A 26,705-nucleotide genomic window follows, 5' to 3' on the forward strand; every position below is an offset into this window, starting at 1 on the left:
AACTGTGAGATGGTGATCTAACTCTCTTTAATCTATGGGGAATAGTTCAACCTCCTCAGAGCAGTAAGGTGGGCATCTAACTCTCTCCAACAGATGGGGACCGTGTTCCAACCTCTTTGTAGCCAAATTCTCTGTAAACAAAGGAGGAAAATCCACCCCCTTCAAGTGCCTTGGCAAATTCAACCTTTCTGCACACAGAGGTTGGGTTCCTCTTCTGGTCAGAGAAGATGCACCATGTCCATATTTCATCTTCCACAGTTTTCCTCTTGAAATAGTTTCTCCCTCAATTTATCCCTTTTTTATAACTTTTATTCTAGGGTGGCATTACCTTTTAATTCTACTAAATAGCATTTCATTTTTCTGGGAAAAGAAGTATAAGTGCTTGAGACTTTACTTCAGAATATCAAGGGAAACCCAGATTTTTAGAAGCTGGCAAGCACCTAGAAAAGCCAGTTTTAAATGACACATCTTCTGAAATATATATCCTGAGACCTATTTTTTCCACAATTTTAAAAATGCTTTACCAACATTAACTTTATTCAGGCTTACATCACCTCTATTTAATATTACCATATCTCTGTTTGAGAGGTTTAGAAAAAGTCAGACCAAAAATTGTAACAGAGAGTCCAAGGTCATGTGGAGAGCTTCTGTGCCAGGAATATAAAGCCTTTAAGAGTCAGGCTTTTGGGGTGTTTTCTTTTCCCTGTTGACAAGAACTATTCATGCAAGTGACAGCTTAGGAAAACTCTCATTTGCCAGTACCCCTCGCTCTTTCTCAAGTCTTTTGCATGGCCATTTACATAGATGCCCATGAATTATACATCAGTGGAATCTCTCTGTTTCTTGCATACACTTACTGCAAATAGTCGTGCAATCTTGAATTCATCATTTTTATTTTTCCTTCTATACTTTTGTACTTAATATCTGCTAAACACTATCCTGATACAGGCATATTACCCTCTCCCACAGCCCCAGAGAGGCAGAGTGGGAGAAAATCCCATTCTTTCCTTCCAGTTTTATCTTCTTAATAAAAGAACACTATTGTGATTTCTAGACTGTGGTTGAATAAGGAGTTCAGTAAATCCTATTCCCAAAGCGCAACTATAAAGGGGAACAAATTAACAAAAACCACCATTCAAAGCTGTGGAAATAGACTAAAGAAATACAAGGATCTAAAAGGAGTTCATGCTGGTGAAATTGCTGAACTTCAGATGAGAACAGTGGCCAAATATTCCCATGCCCCGTGTCATTGTCAGTGAAAGTGACAATCCTGACAATTGGGTAAGAAGAAAGTGGCGCCGGCTCTAGTGTCCTGAGGGTGCAGTCACGGTTGGGGTAAGCCTATGTGTGGCTGAAGCCACCTGCACGGTGCAGCCCAGAGAGTATCAAGTGAGTCAGGTACTCTCGTCTGACCTCGAGGCTACATGCATGCACAGAGGAGACACAAAATGACCCAAGGGAAAGTAAAAGCAGGGCAATCTGAAAACAGACTGAACACTGAATGTGCATCTACACCCACACATAGAAAAGAGAACACTTCCCGGCTCAAGAGGACTACAATGTTTGGTTGACAACGAAACTGTGCAGACAGAAGGATGACCCTTAGGATGTCAGGTTTAAAAATAAAAACAGGAATTAAAAATACTGAACAGAGTTATCAGCAGTCAAACATCATGGGGGAAAACAGAATTCACCACTTTAGCCAGGGCAAGATACTAAACAAAGACACAAACCAGCAAATAGCAATAAAACTTCCAATAGGAACAAAGTCAGAATTCAGGGTTGCTAAAATACATAACATAAAAAGTCCAGCCTGCAACAAAAACTGAGCAACATATGAAGAAACAGGACTGTATAATCCATGTAGGGAAAAGAAGTCAAAGCTGAATATTACCAGATGTTAGATTTAGCAGAAAAAAATATTTCAAAGAAGCTATTATAAACACTTCCATAATTAGAACTAAAGGAAATCTTATTTAAAGAATTAAAAGAAATGCATGGCAACAATGAATCAACAAGTAGAGAACTCAATAAAGTGACAGAAATTATATTTTAAAAATTGGAACTTCTAGAGTTGAAAAATGCAATAACTGAGAAAGGCTTTTAACAACTGATTTGAGATGGCAGAAAAAAACAATGGAGAACTTGAAGAGAAATCAATTAAATTATATAGCCTGAAAAACAGAGACACAAAAGATTGGAGAAAATTAAATGGAGATTCAGAGACCTGTTAGACAAGATCAAATGTACTGATATAAAGCAACGCAAGTCCCAGAAAGAGAGAATAGAGAAAAGAACAGAAAAAGTATTTGAAAATTTTCCAGTATGATTTTTAAAAAATCTATGCATCCAAGGTTCTCAATGTATCTCAAGTAAGATAAATATAAAGAGATCTACACTGGATACACAACAGACATACAGTTGAAAGGCAAAACAGAGAAATGACTCATCACATACAGGATAACAACAATATGATTAAAGACAGGCTTCTCATCAGATATGATGGAGGTCAGAAGGCAGTGGTATAACAGATTAAAAGTGCTGAAAGGAAAAAGTCAACCAGACAAAGTAAAAACAAAAACAGGTAACAAAAGACAGAATTATTTTGCTCTCAAAAATCTCTTAGAAAAATACTAAATGGAGTATTTTAAGCTGGAAGGAAATAATATTAGTTCATAACTCCAGCCCACAGGAAGAATGAAAAGTACCAGAAATGGTAAATATGTAGGTTAATATAAAAGACTCAATGAATACTTTTTTTCACATTTCTTCTCTTAAATTTTTAAGAAGACATTAGATTGTATAAAGAAAATTTTATAATACTGTACTATTGGGTTTTTAATTTATATAGATGTAATATATATATAAGAATAAACAGTACAAGAATGGTCGAATTGAGCTATTTTGGGGCAAAGTTATATTTTGTTGGAATTAAGAAATATATGTCTGAAGTAGACTGTGCTAAATTATGTTGCATATTGTAATCTCAATAGCAACCACAAAAAAAATCTTAAAATTATGGTAAAAATATCAACAGGATATTTTAAATGGTTCACTAAAAATATTTAACATAAATGAACACAGTAAAAGAGGAATAGAGGAACCAAATAGAAAGACATATAAAAAATAAGCAACAAATGGCAAATCTAAATCCAACCATAGTAATAATTACTTTAAATGTGAGTGGTCTCAATACACAATCTAGAAGTAGGTTGGATATAACAGCAAGATCCAACCAGATGCTATCTAAAAGAAATGCATCTAAACTTCAAAGACTCAAATAGGTTGAAAGTAAAGGGATAGCAAAGATACACTATGCAAATAGTAATCAACAGAATCCTGGTATGGTTGCATTGATATCAAACAAAAGAGCTTTTTAAGATGAGAAACATTACTAGAGACATAAGCAAACATTTTGTAATAATATAAGGATTAATACTTCAGGAAAATAGAACAATTACAAGTAAATAGGCATGTTACAATGAACACAAAAACACATGGAGCAAAAAATGATGAAATTGAAAGAAGAAAGAGATAATTAAAAAATAATAGCCAGAGATTTGAGCATCTTGTTCTCAATAATGGATAGAATCCTGGGCAGAAAATCAGAAAGATATAGATGACTAAAGAACATAATCAAATAATTTGACCTGACATATAGAACACTTTACCCAATGACTAGAGAACAAAAATTCTTTTTAAGACCATGAAACATTCTCCAGGACAGACTATCTGCTATACCATAAAACAAATCACAATAAATTTAAGAGGATTGAAATCACATAAAGTATGTTTTACAACAGCTGAATTAAATTAGAAATCAATGACAAAATGAAATCAAGGAAAGCATCAAATATTTAGAAAATAAACAGCATACTTCTAAATAACCCATGGGTCTGAAAAGAAAGCACAAGAAAAATTAGAAAACATTTAAACTGTATGAAAATAAAACACACTATAAAATTTACTAACTGCAGTTAAAGTGCTGTTTATAGGGAAATACATACTTTTATTTCATTTTTTTAAAAATATTTTATCATTTTATTAGGAATAATTCCAAATGGATTATGAAGAAACTTACTCATTGAGTTTGATGAGTTTCCCAAAAACTCTTAATGAAATATGTTCACCAATAAACAAAACATCAGCATAACTATCATATACTGGGCAAACAGGCTGATATCAAAAGCAACATGCCACATAAAAGAGATATAAAGGAAGACAATCTGCTGAGTGTTAAAAACCATCTCAATATAAACTCTTTGCAACCAGCACAGAACTAATTAGCTATCAATTCCAAACCACTCCAAGGTAAGTTTGGTTCATGGAGGCCAGGAGTCAATAATGGGAGAAAGAAAAAGTTCCTCAGTGCAACAGATCCAAATAGTTTTTTGGAGCATTTCCCTCGCTGGCACAAGCAGTATTAGAAAATCTTTTTGGCAAGGGAGGGAAATAAATACAAATGGAATGCTATATTTTTCAATCAGCAGACTGTCCCAGGAATGATAAAGGTCCCAGGAAAGTAGCAAGGGGTTACATTAAAACATTATGTGTTGTGGGCTCAAAAATCATTCAAAATAGATTTAAATGTGTCACAAATCGCTGTATATGTCCAGGCATTTAGACTTTAAGGGAAGTAAAATTAAAAGAGGACTTTTTTTCCCCAAGTTAAGGAGAATTTCTTTAAACCAAGCATATTACTAAATAGCAACAAGATACTTGGTAAACAATAATTGGCAACAAAATAAGTTTTAAATGCTGTAATATTCTGCCCAAACCAGTCTCAGGTACTGTTTAATAACAAAGAGGCAAACTAATTTTGTTGTGACAAGCCTAGACCAAGTCTATCAAACGTGTCGTTGGTGAAATACCCAGTTTCATTTAAGGTTTTGAAAGCTCAATTGACAGCCAGTCAAGTCCCTCATACAGACCAGTTCCTCGTGTAGCACAAGTGGCTCGAACACACCCTGCTCTGTTACGAAGTGACTGAAGACCTAATGTGTCTGTCCTTTCACCGATGGCCATAGCATTTGGCAAATCCTGTTTGCAAACAGCAGCAGCCCTGCATCTCGCAACTCATCTTCCTGAAGCATCTTCTGCAGTTCTTCTGCTCCTTCTTGAATCCTTTCACGATCACGGCTATCTAACCACAAAAATAAGGCCCTGGGTGTTTTGGAAGTAATGCCTCCAGAGAGGCCTAATTTTATCTTGACCACCAACATCCCATGCTGTGAAACCAATGTTCTTATATTCTACTGTTTCCATATTAAAACCAAGGGTAGGAATGGTGACTATCTCCCCTCACTTCAGTTGTTTTTTTTCTCTCTCTCTTTTTTTTCAATGTTACATTCAAAAAATATAAGAGGTCCCCATATACCCCCACCCCCCTCACCCCACTCCTCCCACATCAACAGCCTCTTTCATCATCGTGGCACATCCATTGCGTTTGGTGAATACATTTTGGAGCACTGCTGCACCACATGGATAATAGTTCACATTGTAGTACACACTCTCCCCCAGTCCACCCAGTGGGCCGTGGCAGGACACACAATGTGCAGCATCTGTCCCTGCAGCACTACCCAGGACAACTCCAAGTCCTGAAAATGCCCCCACATCCTCTCTCTTCTTCCCTCTCCTAACTTCAGTTTATAGAGAATGGTCGTCTTGCCAGCAGCATCCAGTCCAACCATGAAAATACGCACCTGCTTCTCGCCGAAGAGGCGGGAGAAGAGAGAGACGGTGAGGCCGCTGGAGGCGCTGGCACTTGGAACGGGCAGGAGCAGGAGGCGCTTGCTCCCCGGGCCTTCTCCTTTACGCTCGCGGGAGGGTGAGCGACAGTGAAGAGAAGAGCTGGAGAAGCACCGGAGCGTCAGTGCCGCCGCGGCGTGGGAAGCTCGGAAACCAGGGCAGGAACTCGCGGGGCGAGGACCTGCTCGCGACCAGCGCGGCTCCCGCACCGGCCTGAGGATTCCGGCTGTGCCACGTCGGGGAGCGACTCGATCCCTCCAACGCGGCCAAATTTATAATTTTAAATGTCCACATCAGAAAATAAGAAAGAGCTTAAACAAAAATTAACTAAGAGTCCACCTTCAGAAAGTAGGGAAAGGAGAGGAAACGAAACCCAACCCAAGCACAAGAAAGTTAATAATGATAAAGATAAAAGCGCATTATAATGACATAAAAACCAGAATAATAATAGATAAAAAGAAATGAAACTAAAGGTTGTTTCTCTCCAAAGATCAACAAAATCAATAGACCTTTAGTTAAACTGAGCAAGAGAAATAAACAGACAAAAATTACCAAAATATGGAATGAAAGGAAAGGTGTCACTGCTGGTCCTACAGAAATTAACAGGTTATAAGGGAATATTAGAAACTATTAATACCAATAAATTAGACAATTTAGATGAAATGAACAAATTCTTATAGACTCAAATTACCAAATTTGACTTAAGAAAAAAAATAGAAAATGTGACTAGACCTATAGCAAGAAGAGAAATTGAATTAATAACTAAAAATATTCCCCAAAATAAAAGCCCAAGTCTTTCATTACTGAATTCTATCAAATATATAAAGAAGAAACAACAGCAAATCTTCATAAACACTTTCAAAAACAGATGAGGAGAGAGGATGTATTTCAAGTAGTTAAATGCTTACTTGCCACATGTGAGGTCCCAGGTTCTGTTCCCAGGTACCTCCTAAAAACAAAAAACAAACAACAAGCAAACAAACAAACAAAAAAAAAAACAACTCAGGGAAGCCCATGTGGCTCAGTCAGTGGTTTAATGTTGGTTTCCCACAGATAAGGTCTGGGCCCCAGCCCCAGTACCTCAAAAACAAATACAGGGAAGCAGACTTGCCCCAGTGGTTAGGGCATCCATCTACCACATGGGAGGTCCACGGTTCAAACCCGGGGCCTCCTTGACCTGTGTGGAGCTGGCCCATGCGCAGTGCTGATGCGCGCAAGGAGTGCCCTGCCACGCAGCGGTGTCCCTGTGTAGGGGAGCCCCACGCGCAAGGAGTGCGCCCCGCAAGGAGTGCGCCCTGTAAGGAGAGCCGCCCAGCGTGAAAGAAAGTGCAGCCTGCCCAGGAATGGTGCCACACACACAGAGAGCTGACACAACAAGATGATGCAACAACAACAAAGAAGAAACAGATTCCTGTGCCGCTGACAACAGAAGTGTTCAAAAAGAACAACACGCAGCAAAATGGACACAGAAAACAGACAACTGGGGTGAGGTGGGGTGGGGGGGGTAGGTGGGGTGGGGGGGTAGGTGGGGTGGGAGGGTGGGGGGGATGGGGAGAGAAATAAATAAAATAAAATAAATCTTTAAAAAAAAACAAAACAAATACATGCACATACATAAATAAATAAATAAATAAATAAAAACTAGATGAGGAAATAGCACTTTTAAATTTATTCGAGGCCAGTGTTAGTCTGATGTGAAAGCCAGAAAAAGATATAATAAATCTCAAATAATCTTTATAAATGTAGATGCAAATGTGCTTAACAAAATATAAGCACATTGAATCCAATCGTATCTAAAAAAGATTATACATACATCATGATATATGGGATTTACCCCACAAATAAAAAGTTAGTTTAACATCTAAAATCAATGACTGTATTATAAATATTAACATAATAAAGGACAAATCCAAAAGATTAGCTCACTAAATAAAAAAAATCATTAAAAATAATCCAATGCAAATACGTGATCAAAAGAAAAAAAGAAACAAAGACCCTAAAAGTAGCAGAGAACTTCCTTACTGTAACAAAATCACCTAAGAAAACTCACAGCTAGTACCATAGTTAATCATGAATGCTATCCCCCATGAAAATAATATGACAAGGAGGTCTCCTTGCCACTTCTATTTCACATTGTACTAAGGTATAGCCAGAAAAATAATTAAATACATTAAGATTGCAAAGAAGAGCAAAACTGTCTTTTTTCAGAGGACCTGATCCTGCATATAGGAAATTCTAAGGAAACCAGAAATGAGCTTAGCAAGTCTAAATGAAACAACATTAATACACAAAAATGAACTGTATTTCTATATGCTAGCAACAAATAATCCAAAAATAAAACTAAAAAAATCCTCCATTTAAAATATCATCAAATATAATAAAATACTTAATATAAATTTAACAAAATACTTGTAAGACTTGAAAATACTTGTGAGACTTCTACATGGAAAATTACAAAACATAGCTGAAACCCCAATAAAAATTCCAACAACCTGCTTTGAAGAACTGGAAAAGCCAATCATTAACTTTATATGGAAGGGTAAAGGATCCCAAATAGCTAAGGCCATCTGGAAAAAGAATGAAGTTGGAGAATTCATACTTACCAGTCTTAAATCTTAGTATAAAGCCACAGTAATCAAACAGCAGGGTACTGAAACAAGGAAAGACATTTAGACCAATGGACTCAGATTCAGAGCTCAGAATTCAATGCTCACATTTATGGTCAACTGATTTTTGACAAGGGGGCAAAGACCACTCGATTGGGAAAGAACAGTCTCTTAAAGATTGGTGATGGGAAAACTGGATCTCTATTCACAAAAAATTAAATTAAAAAAAAGAAGGATCCCTAACCAGAGACTTAAATATAAAAGCCAGAACTATCAAACTCCTTGAAGAAAACATAGGGAAGTATTGTCAGGACCTTGTGTTAGGGAATGATTTCTTAGACTATATACCCAAAGCACAAGCAGCAAAAGGAAAAAATAGATTACAACCTGCTGTATAAAAATTAAATAAACAAATAAATAGATCCTGTTGTGTCCCAAAGGACTTTTTCATTAAACAAAATAACAACATACACAATGGAAGAAAATATTTGGAAATCACATATCCAATAAAGTTCCTTATCTACAATATGTAAGAGTTCCTCCAACTTAACAACAAAAAGACAAAATTCCTGATCAAAAACTGGACAAAGGACTTGAATAGACATTTCTCCAAAGATGATAAACAAAGGGACAGAAAGCACATGAAAAGATGTTCAATATCATTAGCCATCAGGGAAATACAAATCAAAACTACTATGAGATGCCATTTCATGCCCATTAGAATGGTTGCTATTAGAAAATGGAAAAAAAAAAGTGTTGGAGAGAATACAAAGCAATAGGAACACTCATTCATTGCTGGTGGCAATGTAAAATGGTACACCTGCTGTGGAAAACAGTTTTGCAGTTCCTCAAGTATAGAACTACCATATGACCCAACAATCCCACTACTCAGAATGTACCCAAAAGTACTGAGAGCAGAGACTTGATCCAATATTTGCACACCAGTGTTCAAAAAGCATTTCACAATTACTCAAAAATGGAAGCAGCCCTAGTGTCCATCAGTCAATGAGTAAATAAGTAAAATGTAGTATATACTTACAAGGTAAATTATTCAGCCATAAAAAGAAATGAGATCCTGATACATGCAACAACATGGGTGAAACCTGAAGACATCATTGTGAATGAAACAAACCAGACACAAAAGGAAAAATACTGTAGGAAGATGATGACCCAACAGGCAGGGCTGAATGCGCTCACAAAAACAATGGAGAAAGAACCAAAAGCTGTTCAAGGCAACTGCTTTGGGGGTCAGCAGACCAGGACAGTGCTACATAATGCCCAGGAGGGTGAGGGACAGAGATGAAGAAACCAAAGTGACAAACATGAGATACCAAGCCCCAATGGCAGCCAGGAAGAACTCTCCCCTTCCCAAGATATTAAAATGGGGTAAAACACCTGGCTCACTGCAGCTGACTGAGAGGGGAGCAGACATCTTCCTCCCTGTCAGCTGTTTCAAGGGGAAAAGGAGGGGATATTGGGGTGCTTTTTTTTTTTTCAGTGATTTCGCCACTAGAGCCTGCTTTGAAATCTCCAATCTGGAGATTCAACATAGGAAGACAAGAAAGCAGAGACGGAAACAACTCTGCGGAAAGGTGTACTCTGTAGCTCCATCTGCTGGACACTCTGGAAGTTGCATGGACAAAAACTCCAAGCTCTTGGTATCCAAACCAACCCTTGGAAGAAAATCTGCTTCCCACTAGTGAGTCCCTGGCCTGATTTTGAAAACTAACCTGGGCAATTTTAAAGGCTGAGAATTAGTTGAACAAAAATCAAAGAAGAGCTATGAGAAAATAATAATAATAACAGGCAAGACAAAGAAATTAGCCATCGGAGTAAATATACCAACATATTCAGATGCCTAGACATCAGAAAAAATGACAAGCCATGCTAGTAGACAAGAAGAGATGTCCCAGTCAAAAGAACTAACCAAATATCCTGAAGAGATACAGGAATTAAGACACTCAGTGATAATCACACAACTCTCCTAAAACTCTTCAAAGAATTTAAAGAAACTATGCCTAAAGAAATAAAGGATATTAAGAAGACACTGGGAAAGCATAAAGAACAATTTGAAAGCCAGCAAGAAAAGTAACAGACCTTAAGGGAATGAAAGATATGATGGATGAGATTAAAAATACATTAGAGGCACATAAAAGCAGATTAGAATTGCTTGAAGACAGAATTGGTGATTTCAAAGATAGAACATCTGAACTGGAAAAGAGAGAAGAACAGAAAGAGAAGAGAATGGAAAAAAATGGAACAGAGTCTCATGGAATTGAATGATAATGCAAAACACACATTCACATTATTGGTGTCCCAGAAGGAGAAAAGATTGGAAAAGGGGCAGAAAGAATATTTGAGGGAATAATAACCAAAAACTTCCCAACCCTTGGGAGGTACATAAATATCAATATCCAAGACATACAATGCACCCCAAATAGACCTACCCTGAGACACCTACTTTTCAAAATGAAAATATAAAAAATAAAGAGAGGATTCTGAAAGTAGCACGAGAAAAGCAAAGCATCACATACAAAGGAAACTCGATAAGATTAAGTGCCAACCTCTCATCAGAAACCATGGAGGAGAAAGAAAGTGGTACGATGTATTTTAAGGCACTAAAAGAAAAACGGCAAGCCAAAATTTCTGTATCTGACAAAGCTGTCTTTCGAAGATGAGGGTGAGTTCAAAGTCTTCATGGATAAACAAAAACTAATAGAACATGTTACCAAAAGACCAGATTTACAAGAGATACTAAAGGGGGTACTGCCACCTGAAAGGAAAAAACAATGGCAAGAGATTTGGAGAAGAATTTAGAAATGTAGATTTTTAGGAAGGGTAAACTAAAGGATAAGAAGAACAATATGACACTAGAAAGCTGAAAGACAAAATGGATGAAGTAAGAAATGCCTTTACAGTAATAACACTGAATGTTAATGGATTGAACTCCCCAATCAAAAGTGATAGAATAGATAAAAAATAAGAGCCATCTATATGTTGTCTACAAGAGACCCATCTCAGAGGTAAGGACAAAACCAGGTTAAAGTGAAAGGTTGAAAAAAGGCATTCCATGAAAATAGTAACCAAAAAAGAGCTTGAATAGACAAGATAAATATAAAATAACAACATTATAGTATATGAACAATAATTACTCAGTGCAACTGGCAAATTGTTCCTGTAATCAGTATTTTGTAATTTTTTCATACAAAATAAACACTTGGCTTTTAATTGAGGAGGGCTGGAGAAGAAATATATTTTTTGGATACTTCATTTTTCCTTAACCCTTTCTTATTAATACTCTTTAATTAAAATAATCTATCTGGGTCAACAATGATCGCACATGACTACTGTTGAACAAGATTTTGAGTTTTTCTGCCTCATAAAAATATGAGTTAATAAATAGTTTTCTGCTGTAATTCATTCCAATAAGATGTGAAAAATTCCCAGAATTTGATTATCTAGAAAGAATTATGCCCTAAATCATAATTAAATAACTAAACCAACAATTTATTTTATTCTTAGAGATTATGTCCAATAGTTAGATCTGTAATATAAAAATTTGAATTATGTTATAACTAATTTCTATTATATTTGAGTTACTATTTACATTTATAAATATTTGTTGTTATACTATCTATTTTTTTCATAATTGAATATATTAAATCTAACCTGGCCTTGCACTCTCATTTAAAATGTGTAATTTCTTTCTATCTATTTTTCTATTTATTTTAAAATTTTACAATAAAGGACTTTCTAACAGCTGAAAAAAAAGCCATTGATTTTACATTGTGGATAGATCATCGGGTATGTGAATATATCTCACTAAAACTGCTTAATAAACAAATAAATAATTGTGCAAGAATAGCCAGAAATAGCAGCTATGTACCAGCAGGTGACACACAGAGATTGAGAGGTGCGGAATTTTCTTGTTTGCTTGTTTTTTGTTGAGTAGTATTATTATTGACATAATGAAATGCTTTAATAATGATGATTGAAGTGATGAATGCACAACTATGTGATTATACCAAATACAATCGATTGCACAGTTTGGATAAATTGCATGCTTATCAATAAAATTGATGGGTTTATTTTAAAAAAGAACAAATATTGTATGATCTCACTGACTGGAAATAATTAGAATTGGGAAACTCATAGTGTCAGTATGAGCAGGTTACAAGCAGACAGGGTAGGAACAGGGAAGGGAAAGTGAAGGCCTAAAATGTACAGGGCTCCCATTTGGAAAGATGGAAATATTATTACGCAATGAGAGGAAGTGAGCTCTCAAGCCACCAAAAGACATGGAGGAAACTTAATTGCATATTTCTTAGTGAAAGGAGCCAGTCTGAAAAGGCTGTATGAGTCCAACTATTGACTTCTAGAAGTCTGTAGAAACCATAAAAATATCAGTGGTTGACAGGAGTTGGGGAAAAAGGCAAGAAGAAATGAACTGATAGAGCACAGGGCGTTTTTAGGCAGTGGAACTGTTCTGTATGATATACAATGGTGGATAAATGACATTATGCATTTCCCAAAACCCATAGACCTGTACAACACAAAGAGTAGGCCCTAAGGTGAACTATAGAATTTAGTTAATAATAATGTAGCAATATTGGTTCATCAATTAAAACAAATGTACTACACTGTATAAGAGGTTTATCACATAGGGAAATTAAACTGGGGAGAGTGGGGGTTTATGTGAACTCTTTGACGTTTCTGCTCAATTTTCTGTAAATCTGAAACTGTTCAAAGAAACAGTCCACTAATTTTTTCAAAGGCAAAAAAAGGAACAATAATGGAGGATTTAAACTACCTGATTTTAAAACTTACTATAATGCTATAGTAATCAAGACAATATCGTATTGGTATAAGAATAGGCACCATAGATAAATGCAACAGAATTTTCAGTTCAGAAATAAATTCTTATGCTCATAGTAAATTTGTTTTCAACAAAGCTATCATCACAAAGAATTGGAGAAATACTAGTCTTTTCAAAAAATTATGTTGAGAAAATTGTAAATCTGTATGCAAAAAAAAAACTGAGACTTTTAGCCATACCATTCAAAAAAGTTAACTAAAAGTTAATCATGGATTAAATGTCTGGACAAAAACCATGCAACTCTGGAAGAAAACACAGGAGACAATTTTCATGACCTTGGGTTAGGCAAACAGCTATTAGATATGGCACTAAAAGCATGATCAATAAAAGAAAAAACTGATAAATTGGACTTCATCAACATTAAAACCACATGCACTTCAAAATGCATCATTAAGAAAACAAACTATAAACTGGAAGAAAATATTTGCAAATAATATCTTTAATTAAAGACTTGAATCTTGAATCTATAAAGGACTCTTACTTCCCACCATCCCCCAAAAAGAAAAACAGCCCAATAACTGGGCAAATAATTTGAAAAATCATTTCATAAGAATGCATACAAATGGCTAATAAATACATTAAAAGATGCTCAGCATTATTACTACATAGGAAAATGCAAATTTAATCCCTAGAGCAATGCCCATTAGAATGGCTATAATGAAAAAGGAAGACAATACCAAGTGTTGAAAAGGATGTGAATAAACTAGAATCCATAGACTTCCCTGATAAGAGTGTAAAATGGTGGGGCCATTTTGAAAAACAGTTTGTCAGTTTCTTAAACAAAAACTTACCATGCAACCCCAGAAACTCCACTCCTAGTAATCTTCTCAAGAAAGAAACAAGTGCCATGTAAAGACAAGTATATGTGTGTGCATAGTAGCATTATTTATAACAGCCAAAACCTGGAAACAATTCAAATATCTATCACCTGGTAAGTCAATAAATAAAATGTGCTAGAGCCATACAATGGAGCACTACTCAACAGGATCAACAAATGCACTACTCATACATCCTACAACACAGATGAGTTTCAAAAGCATTATGCTATGAAAAAGCAAGCCACAAAAGACTAAATATTGTATAATTCCAATTAAATAAAATGTCAAGAAATGGCAAATTTACAGAGAAAGAAAATCAGTGGTTGCTTAGAAGTGGAGGGTAGAAGTGGGGTCTCATTACAAATGGAAATAAGAGAACTTCGTGGGGTGATAATTATATACTCGATAAAGTTACCAAAAATTGAAAAAGAATCTTCTTATAATTTATGAGAATTTCAGAAATAAATTGAGTAAGACCATGAATCAATCTAGAGAAAGACAAGAATAGCAGGAAATGTTAAGAAACAGAGTTTACTTTCACTTTCTAAAATGATTATCTTGAGAAGACCAGAATGTGACCCAGAAATCCTCAAATTCCTTCAATATACAATAACAAATTAACAATCATGAGTTTTCTTATAACCACGTTGATCTAATTAACTTTATGTAAGTAAAAATATACTGCTTCTGGTAGTCTTTAATTAAAAATACAGAAACAAAAAAGAATACATGGATTTTTAAACAATGCTCTGGTTTTTTGTTCTCTTGGGCATTATATAGATTTCTGTTACGGAAATGTACAATATTAAACTAAAATTTAGTAGGAAGTTATCTCTTTATAAGTAAATTTCCTGCTTCTTGAATTTCATCTATCTAAGTTCTGCCTTTCTACATCAAGAATTTATCATTCATTAAAACAAACCCACACATATATGCAACATAGCACACACACCATCAGTCTATTTTCTCACACTGGTAGCAATCTAGATATTTAATTTGTTTTATTAATTTTATGTGCTAAATGAATAGGAAGTTAAATTTACATTAAAATTGCAATTCAAAGAGGCATATGCAATATAAAATGACCATTTTTTTTCTTAATTAGATTGTCAAAAATAGGAACAGAGGTTGTTTTTCATTGCTGGTTAAGCTCCAAAGCAACTACCCACTTTAAAATAACCTTTGGCAGACTTGCTTGCACAGATAAAAATATTTTTGCATATTAAAAAAAAAAGAAACTGCCTTCTTATGACCCACATAGAAGAATCTGGGCAGTTTATAAAATGTGCCAAAATTAGCAGGAAAACTTTAAAGCATCCACCTTAAATTTTTCAAATCCAATTAGAAAGCCAATTCGGTCCTAAGAAAGACTTGAGAAATTATCAAAACACTGCCCCAAATCATAGTTAATTTGCCAAGCTATGAGACTGCATAATTACAAAAATTCAGAATGATTATACAACAAACTGAAGCAAGACATTGTTTAAATAAGAAAGAGAAATTAAATGCAACAGCCTGACACAAACTGTGTTTTCAGATAAGATATCAAAGCTGAGATCTTGAACAGATGAGTGGAAAGTACAAAGAAATGAGATAAAAATATCAAATATTTTACTAAACAGAAAAATACGCTGATTAGGACCCTGGGGATAACCATCCCTGCAATTTGATACAGGAAATCAGACCATGATCACTGGATTGTTGCTATTTCATCCAAACATGCCTAGTGTTTAAGAATTGGCAAATAAAAACAATCTTTTTTTTATTTTTATGTCAAATAACTGAATCCTCAGTAAATAAACAAGCCTACTTATCTAGGGCTGAAATGAGTAAATCTGTTCTTCCAAAATCTTTAAGAATGCATTAACTTATTTTCAGTTACTTTCAAAGACATTGGAAATATTTAGTACGAGAAGCTTCAAAATAATACTCCTTTTTCAATCCCAAAGATTAAGGAGACAAACAAAAATGAAAAACAAATAGCACGGAGCCCTTACCCTGTGGAGTGATTTGTGTGTCGAAAATATAAAATGCATTAAACAGCTATAGTCTCTACCTTATTTGATTATTACTAGAAATTGATATTTTAATTACATTATTGACATAAACTAACATAAACATATATACTACACACAGCAAAAGATTGAAAGAACAATCATGAAAATGAAAAATAAAATATTGCAGGTAGTAAGAACTGGGATTTTTGCTTATTCTTTTATCTCCAAAAGCAATAAAAACTACATAAAAACTATTGTATTGGCCCATTGTGCTAATTGAATTAGCATCTAAGTTCCACAAAAGAAGGGACTTGTATTTCTCCTTAACCCTCATGAAAGTTGCCTCTCAGAAAGTACCTGGCATTTGATGAATTCTCAACATACATGTATCATTTGAATGAATGATCAAGATGAAATGTTCCTTCCCACCATCTCCCATCCTACTCCTTCTAAATCCAACAACACTGAACATATTGTGAGTAATTAAGACAAGAAAAGTAAGAAAATTTACCAATCATGATAAGAGGAATAGTTTGTAAAATATTTAGGATCAAAAGTGGCTACTTGTTAAACAAATAAAGAAAATCTGATATTTTTTAAAAATTCATGCAGGCAATCAACAGAAATGAAAAGAAAACAATCCTGGAAAATTTTACCTACTGTATTAGTCAGCTAAAGGGGTGCTAAAGCAAAGTATCAGAAATCTGTTGAGTTTTATAAGGGTATTTGTTTGGGGTAGAAGGTTACTGTTACCAGGCCATGAAGTGCAAGTTACTTCCCTCACCCAAGTCTGTCACCATGTGTTGGAACAAGATGGCTGCCAAAATCAGCAAGAGTCCAGCCTACCTCTTCTTTAAGGCTCTGTGGTCCCAGCTTTTTCATATCAGCTGTAGGCCGGGGTAAGTCTCATCTCTCTCTCCCAGGGCTTGTTCCTTAAGCTGCTCTGTTCATTCCACAAGGTCAGCTGTAGAATCAGGATCATTTCTCTTCCTGGGGTCTCTGCCAAGCCTATGGAGCTTTCTCCATTCCTCTGTGTTCTTCTCCTGCATGTTTACTTCCCAGGGCTCTAGCTCAAAACTCTCACCTCCATTCTCTGTGATGCAGTTTTCTCTGTGAGTGCCCACCCCCTGGCATGGCCGAATCAAAGCCTAAATCATTATTTAATCAAGGAAAAGTGAAACCTCTGAATCCAATATAATCTAATATGCCTATGCCTGAGTAACAAACCAGTTTACAAACACAATCCAATATCTATTTTTGGAATTCATAAATAATATCAAACTGCTATACCTACCTTGTTCATACCTGTGATGGTTTGAATTTTGTGAATCCCAGAAAAGATTATTTTCTATGTGGGTATGGGGCTCTTTAATCATATTAGATTCAGCTAAGGGCTCTTTGCTTCTATTACTTTATGGCTTTTGATTGGACTTCATCAGTTAGGCATGACTCTAGTTGCATCTCTGCTCTCTTGATATGTCTTATAAACTGAGAACAAAAAGCAGAAAGATATAAAGGAGAAGAGAAAGACACAGAGACACAGAGAAAGGGAACTCTGCCATGTTGACCCTGCTGTGAGGGAGAGGACAACAGGTTTGCCTACAGCTGCCAAAAGAGAGAGAAGCCCCAAGAGGTTCGAGAAGAGGCTAGAGAGAGATGCCTGATCACCCACAGCTGATCTGGAGGAGAAAGTAGATCAAGACTGGCAGACCCTAGATCTTGCCTTGCCACATGGCAGGACTCCAGGATGTGTAGCAGCTAGGACCATTGACCATGAGGTGCAGTGGTGCTCAGAGATGAATTCACCAAATGCAATGAATGTCTCATGATGATGGAGGAGGTTGTTGTTATGGGGGAAGGAGTGGGGTGAGGGGGGTGGGGGGTATATGGGGACCTCATATTTTTTTAATATAGCATTAAAAATTTTTTTTAATATTTTAAAAAATATAAAGTTAAAAAAAAAAAGCATGTGTGATGATGCCTTGAATTGGACATTTTCACAGCCTAGGAACTGTAGGTTTTTACCCTAATAAAATTCCCCATTATAAAAGCCAACCCATTTCTGGTATATTGCATTAGCAGCCTTAACAAAATAAAACAGTATCTAAGTGAATAATATGCTTTCAGAAAGTGATATTATCTTCAAACCATATCCAATATATGGTCTTTCATTTATGTTTTTTATTGAAAACTTCAGAAAGATTAGAGAAAGAATAGAAGTAGAATGAAGTAAATATCTGAGAGATGGTTAATATTTAGGCCAAATTTAAGGAATGGAATAAAAATTTGCTTATTTAATACTTGATGATTTTCTTTGTAAATGAGAACTTTACTGTTTCATTTTTCATTTTGGAACTTTATCCTTTTTTGTGGGCAGTACAAAACATTGAAAGAAAGTCTAATAAATGTACCAACTAAGCTCTGTGAGAATAGAAATAGCACAGGCAATTTCAAAGGTATGAAATAAGACGAACCAAATAATTGAAGATGATCATTTAATTAAATGGGAAACAATACTGAACAAGTTTATAGAAGTGTCCTTTGGCCAAAAACTTTAAAAATGGCATATTAGCTCTTTCCATGTTTTTATTCATCTTATCAGTGAATGAAAATATGTATTCTTTTTCCAAATATGAAAACAAAGCCCACAATAAAAACACCTGTGCTGAATGAAGAACTCTATCAACTGTTACAGACATATGATAGAATTTTCACACTGTCAAAATTAATAGTGGTCAAGATCACAGACAACCTGCCATGAGTCTCCAGATCATTACTTTCATCTCCATATGGCTGAAACCCTATCTCTCTCTTTGGTATACAGTGTACTAACCTCCGTTTATATGGGAATATATATTTTTTAAAATAATTTATGTGAAGTCATAGTTTGCCATTAGGAGAGGCAATTAAATGGCAAAATTTCAATTATCAGAAGAAAACTCACCAGCAAGTAGCCTCTGGATAAAGTTCAGACTTTCCTTATGGAAGTTAGTATACTATACCAAAGAGAGAAATAAGTTTCAGCCAATGGAAATGAAAGTAATGATCTGGAGACTTATGGTGGGTTGTCTGTGATCTTAACAGCTATTATGTGACTGCTTTACCTGTTTCTATAATTTTCAGAAACACTGCAACTCCCAACCTTATTTACTCCAAGACTGGAGAGGAATCTGAAAGATCCAGGATCAGGCATAAAAGTTGGACACAATTTCCCACATGCCCTCCCCATTCCACCATCTCCCCTTTGCTGCACACTGAAGTCCTGAGGCCTGGGGCTTTTGGGATGAGCTCTAGGTATCAATGACCTCTGTAGGGCAAAGATTTTAGTAACATGGCTTCTGCCTTGTATTGTCTCTTTACTCCCAACTGATTGTCTTGTCTTTTCCCCAGGTTTCTGCACAACAGATCTTGCTTCAACCAAAACTTATATTCACCATTTCTCCTTCCATGAGGTAGATATTATCAGTGTGACTTTCAATCTATCCACTGGACTGAATTAGAGGAATACCCATGTCCATTCTGAACACAGATTCTGACTAGATATCCCCACTCTCTGCTCCTCATTGAATATTTTTATATACTTTCTTATATTTACCGGAGCCTGCCATAGCTTTTGGATAAAACACAAGGGATGTGCTAAGCCCTTATCTCTTTTTGTAAACCAGAATCTTCCAAGACTCTTATTGCCACTTTCCCTAGTGGATTATGAGGACTGGATTAATTAGAACACATCATACCTGTCATATACATGAATCCTAACTGGGAATTTGGAACCATGATATATTGTGCCAGGTCAGAATGGGAAATAAAAAAAAAAATGATATAGAGAGGACTTATATGACTAATATCAGGAATGAAACAGGGGCCATAATTACCAACCATACAGAAAAAAAAAAATGATAGTAAGCAGGTAGTAGAACAGATGGGTATAGGAAACTATATGTGTGTGCTATGAAGTTAAGTTGGTAACAAACCAAATAAAATTGCTATGTATTTAGTATGTTAAATGTTAACCCAACGGAAAATATATGCAAAAAAAAATCCAGAGAGAAAAGAGAAGGCATTCAATAAGGTAAAACACAAAAAATCAAATAAATATGAAAGTATGCATTAACAGAAGAATTGAGGGACAAAAAATGCATAAGACTTACAAAGGCTAAATAACAAAATGGCAGAAGAAAGCCCTGCATTGTTAGTAGTGGCATTAAAGGTAATTGGATTAAATTCCCCAGTCAGAAGGCAGAGATTGTCAGAATGAATGAAAAAAAAAATCATTACCCAATTATGTGCTGTCTGCAAGAGACTCACCTTAAGTATAAAGATACAAGAAGGTTGAAAGTGAAAGAATGGAAAAACTATACCACACAAGCAGTAACCAAAAGAGAGAGAGGTAGCTACACCAGTTTCAGATAAAACAGGATTTGTCCAAATCAGTAATGAGGGACAAAGATGGTCATTATATACTGATAAAGTGGAAAATTCAACAAGGTGGTTTAACAATTATAAATACAAATGAACCAAACAGAACCCCAAAATATATTAAGCAAATACTTACAGATTTGAAGGGAGAACTTGGTGATTCTACTGCAATAGTAAGAGACTTTAATACTTTACTCTCAGTAATGGAATTGAATTTATCATTCAGAAATTAGTCCTCATATTTATGGCCAACTGATTTTTTTTCCTGTGTCATTAAAAAAAATTTTTTATTGATGTATATCATTCATACATAAACACACATAAATAATAAGTGTATAGTAAAGATTGTGAACTTATAAAATAAACATACATAACATCACACAGGGTCTCATACATCACCCCTCCACCAACTCTTTGCATTGGTGTGAAACATTCATTACAAACTATGTAAGGGCACTGTCAAAACATTGCTACCAACTATGTTCCTTATTTTACATTTGGTGTATTTTTCCCCCAACCCATACTATTTTTTTAATGTATTTTTATTACAGATATCGTGACCCCTGGTGGAACATTTGTTACAGATTATGAGATAATATCATCAGACTATTACCACCAATCATGGTCCATAGCATACATTTGGCACATTTTTTCCATACACCTCCATTATCAACACAGTACAGCTTGACATTGATGCAAGAATATTATAGTATTGCTGTTAACCAGTCTATAGATCACACCAATTATAGTTTTCCCATATTTCTCCATATTCCCATCACTCTGCAATAGTGATGTACATCTGCTCTAGCTCACAGGACTCTCTTGCATTTGTACCCTTAACTACAATTCTCAACTACCTCAGGGTTGTGTTATTCAGTCCCTAGATTATTCCTTAGCTTTCTTTCTATGAACATTTAATTCTCCAGACTACCTTTTTCCATCACAATCCCATTTATAAACCAGTTGTTACTCACTATAATGTGTTACTAACCACTCTATCCATCTCCACACCTTTACAGTCAAGTTAATTAAAACTTCTATGTACATTAAGCATCCATAGTTCTTCTCAAACCTCTTCTTATCTCCTTATAACCTATACTCTAGGTTTTAATTCCATGTGTTATTTGTTTTTAGTTCATATTAATGAGACCATGAAATATCTGTCCTTTTGTGTCTGGCTTACTTCACTTAGTATAATGTCTTCAAGATTCATCCAGGTGATCACATATGTCCCAATTTCATTTCTTCTTATTGCAGCATAGTACTCCATCATATGTATATACCACATTTTGTTTATCCATTCATTGATGGATGGACACTTGGGTTGTTTCCATCTTTTGGCAATTGTGAAAAACACTGCTATGAACAATTGGTGTGCAGATGTCTGTTCATGTCATAGTTTTTATATGGGTATTTTCCTAGTAGAGGAATTGCTGGATAATATGGCAGTTCTATATTTAGCTTCCTGAGGAACCACCAAAATGTCTTCCACAGAGGATGCACCATTTTACACTCCTACCAACAGTGAAGGAGTGTTCCTATTTTTCCACTTCCTCTCCAGCACTTACTGCTGTCTGTTTTTTTAATGACGGCCATTCTACATGGTGTTACATGATATCTTATTGTTGTTTTAATTTGCATTTCCCTAATAGCTTGTGATATGGAACATTTTTTCCTGTGTTTTTTGGTCATTTGTATTTCCTCTTTGGAGAAATGTCTATTGAAATTTTTGCCCATTTTTTAATTGGACTGCTTGCTCTTTTATTTTTGAGTTGTATGTTCTCTTTATATAGAATGGAAATCAAATCCTTGTCAGATAAGTGGTTTCCAAATATTTTCTCCCATTGACTGGGATGGCTTTTCACCTTCTTGATAAAGTCCTTTGAGTCACAGAAATGTTTAAGTTTGAGGAGGTCCTATTTATCCATGTTTTCTTTTGTTGCTCGTGCTTTTGATGTAAGATTTAAGAACCCACCACCTACCACCAGGTCTTGAAGATGTTTTCCTTCATTTTCTTCTAGGAGCTTTATTGTACTTCCTTTCATATTTAGGTCTTTGATCCATTTTGAGTTAATTTTTACATAAGGTGTGAGGTAAGGGTCTTCTTTCTTTCTTTTGGCTATCGATATCCAGTTCTCCCAACACCATTTGTTGAATAAACTGAATTTTTTCTGCCCCAACTGGGAGGGCTTGACAGGCTTGTCAAAAATCACTTGGCCGTAGATGTGAGGATTTTCTGAACCATCAATTCAGTTCCATTGGTCTATGTGTCTATCTTTATGCCAATACCATGCTGTTTTTACCACTGTAGCTAGGTAATATGATTTAAAGTCCAGAAGTGAGAGTCCTCCTACTTCACTTTTCCTTTTTAAGATATTTCTGGTTATTCAGGGCCTCCTACCCTTCCAGATAAATGTGATAATTGTGTTTTCTATTTGCTTAAAAAAATGCTGGTGGAATTTTTATTGGGATTGCATTGAATCTGTATATCAATTTGAGTAGAACTGACATCGTAATGATATTTAGTCTTCCAATCCATGAGCATGGGATGTTCTTCCAATTATTTAGGACTTTTTCTTTTAGCAATGCATTATAGTTTTCTGAATACAAATGCAATATAGTTTTGCATCCTTGGTTAAGTTTATTCCTAAATATTTGATTCTTTTAGTTGCTACTGTAAATGGAAATTTTTCCTGACTTCCTCCTCAGATTGTACATTATAAGTGTATAGAAACACCACTGATTTTTGTGGATTGATCTTGTGTCCTGAATTTATCATTCAGAAATTAACCCTCATATTTATGGCCAACTGATTTTTGACAAGGTGTCATAGATCACTCAACTGAGAAAGAATAGTCTCTTCAACAAATGGTGATGGGAAAACTGGATATCTATTTGCAAAATAATGTAGAGGGGGTATACATCACACCTCATGCAAAAATCAACTCAAAATGAATCAAAAATCTAAATACAAGGGCCAGAACTATTGAATTCCTAGAAGAAAATGTATGGAAGCATCTTCAGGAACATGTGTTAAGCAGTGGTTTCTTAGACTTCCCACCCAAAGAACAAACAATAAAAGGAAAAAGAGATAAATGGAACCTCATCAAAATTAAAAACTTTTGTATCTCAAAGGACTTTATCATGAAAGTAAATTGACAACCTACGCAATAGGAGAAAATATTTGGAAACCACATATCCAATAAAAATGTAATATCCAGTATATATAAAGAAATCCTTCAACTTAAAAAGAGACAAGCCAATTAAAAATGGGTTAAAGACTTGATTAGACATCTCTCTAAATAAGATATATAAATGGACAGAAAGCACATGAAAAGACGCTCAACATCATTAGCCATCAGGGAAATACAAATCAAAACCAAAATGAGATGCCATTTCATACTCACTAAAATGGTTATTAAAAACTGAAAAATAACAAGTATTGGAGAGGATGCAGAGAAAGAGGAACACTCAGTCATTGCTGTGGCATTGTAAAATTGTGCAGCCATTGTGGAAAACAATTTGGTGGTTCCTCATAAAGCTAAGTATAGAACTATCATATGACCTGATAATCTGCCTACTAGTTATATACCCAAAAGAATTGAAAGCAGGGACTCAAATAGATGATTGCCCATCAATGTTCATAGCAGCATTGTTCACACTTGCCAAAAGATGGAAGCAATTCCAGTGTCCATCAACCTAGGAAGGATAAATAAAAATGCTATATGTACATACCATGAAATATTATTCAGCCATGAAAAGGAATGAAATCCTGATGTGTGCAACATGGATGAAGCAGTAAGACATCATGTTGAATGAAGTAAGCTAGACACATAAGGACAAATATTCTATGATCTCACTGATTTGAAGTATTTGGACAAGAAAAAAAACTGTAGATGCTAAATCCAGATTCTAGAGTCAAAATCTAGAATATTGATTACCAGTGGTTGGGGTTGGGATAGGGAATGGGAAATCAAGTCTTAAAATGTAAAACATTCCCATTTGGAATAATGGAAGTGTTTTATGGATGGTGGTGATGGTACTTTAACTTTGTGAATATAAATGTGATTAAAAGAGGATATATTGAATTGTATATGGTAACAATAAATATAAATATTAATTTAAAAATCCATGGAACTACACTACACAGTGAACCCTAGGTTAACCATGGAATTGAGTTAATAGTACAGTCATAAAAATATGCTGCCATCAATTGTAACAAACGTTTCACATCAATACAAAGCATTCATAGCAGGGTGGTGTATTAGTCAGCCAAAGGGGTGCTGATACAAAATAACAGAAATTGTTTGTTATAAAGAGTATTTATTTGGGGTAGGAGCTTACAGATACCCGACCATAAGCATATATTACTTCCCTCACCAAAGTCTATTTTCACATGTTGGAGCAAGATGGCTGCTAATGTCTGCGAGGATTCAGGCTTCCTGGGTTCCTCTCTTCCAGGGTCTTGCTTCTCTCTGGGTTCAGGGTTCCTCTCTTCCCTGGGCTTGCTTCTTCCTAGGCTCAGGTTTCCTCTCTTCCTGGGGCTTGCTTCTGTTTCCTCTGTGAGCTTACTTCCCAGGGCTCCAGTTTAAGGCTTCAGCATCAAACTCTAACATCAAAAAATAACCCAACTCTGTCCTTTGCCATGTCTTTTATCTGTGAATCCCTTCCCACCAAGGTGTGGGGACTCAGCACCCTAATGGTGTGGCCCTAATCATAACTTAATCACACCTAGTACAGACCAGATTACAAACATAATCCAATATCTATTTTTGAAATTCAAATAACCGTATCAAACTGCTACAGGTGGTATATGGGAATTCTGTTTTTTATGTGCCATTGTTCTGAAAACTCATAACTTCTCTAATGAAGAAAGAAAAGAAGAGTAAGCAAATACAATGAACAACTGTATGCCAATAAACTAGATAATTTAGATAAAATGGACAAATTCCCAGAATGACACAAAATACCAAAACTGTCTCAAGAAATATAAAATCTAAATAGACTAGTTTCCCAGTTGCTCAAACACCATATAATGGTTGTCTTAAATAATGGGAATTTATTGGATCATTGTTTTAAGGGTGGGAGAATTCCAAAATCTAGGCGTCAAAAAGACCATGCTTCCTCCTTGAAGACTGTGGTGTTATGGGGCTGGCTGGTGGTGATATTTGGTCCTTGGCTTTCCATCTTGTGGCAATGCACATGGCAATATATTCTAGTTTTCTGCCAGGTCTCATTGACTTCCAGCTCCTAACTCTTCCCCATAGTTTCTATTTCTGTGTCCAATTTCCTTTGCTTAAAAGGACATCAACCACATTCAGTTTGAGCACACCTTATCTATTTACAAATGGTTCACACCCACAGGACACAGGTTGGGACCTGAGCATACCTTTTGTGGGGAACATGATTCAATCCCCTACAAGCTATAACAAGTAAAGAGAATGAATTAGTAATCAGAAAACTACCTACAAAGAAAATTCCTGGCCCAGATGACTTCACTGGTGAATTCTCCCAAAGAGGAATTACCAGTTCTTTACAAACTTCCAAAAAAATAGAAAAGGAGGAATAACTTCCCAACTCACTCAATGTATTTTCTTTGCATTTTATATATTACCTTGACACTAAAACAAGACAAAGCCATCATAGAGCAACTACTGACCAATATTTTTTATGTATATACAAGGATGAAAAATACTAGCAAAACTGAACCCAGCAAGACATAAAGAGATTTTGGCACAAGCACTAAATGGGATTTATCTTAGGAATGTAAGGTTAGCTCCACATACAAAAATCAATTAATGTAATACCCTGCACTAGTAGGATAAAAGACAAAAACCATTTGATGATCTTAACAGAAGACAAAAAATATTCGACAAAATCTAGCATCTATCATGATAACTCTCAAAAAATTGGAAATAGATGGGAACTCCCTGAACTTGGTGAAGAGCATCTACAAAAATCCTTCAGCTAGCATCATATATAATGGGGAAAAACAGAACGCTTTCCCTCTAAGATTAGAAACAAGACAAGGATGACTGCTCTTTCTGTTTCTAATCAATACTGTACTGGAGTCTCTAGCCAGGGTAATTATGCAGAAAATGAAATGAAAGACATCCAAATTGGAAAAGAAAAAACAAATCCAAATCCTTTTTTTCCTTTTTTCCTTTATTTTTAAAGAAGCTTTAGATTACATAAATGTTAATCAAAATATAGGGGATTCCCATATATCCCATTTCCTCCC

The 26,705-nt window shown here is 35.4% G+C and overlaps 1 pseudogene; it reads right to left on the minus strand.

The window, feature by feature from the left end:
- Positions 1-4,881: 4,881 nt before the first annotated feature.
- The window catches only part of LOC101446644 (ADP-ribosylation factor 4-like), a 62,138-nt pseudogene continuing 40,314 nt past the window's right edge, over positions 4,882-26,705 (minus strand).

This window comes from Dasypus novemcinctus, chromosome 13 (genome assembly GCF_030445035.2).
Source record: "Dasypus novemcinctus isolate mDasNov1 chromosome 13, mDasNov1.1.hap2, whole genome shotgun sequence".
Taxonomy (NCBI): domain Eukaryota; kingdom Metazoa; phylum Chordata; class Mammalia; order Cingulata; family Dasypodidae; genus Dasypus; species Dasypus novemcinctus.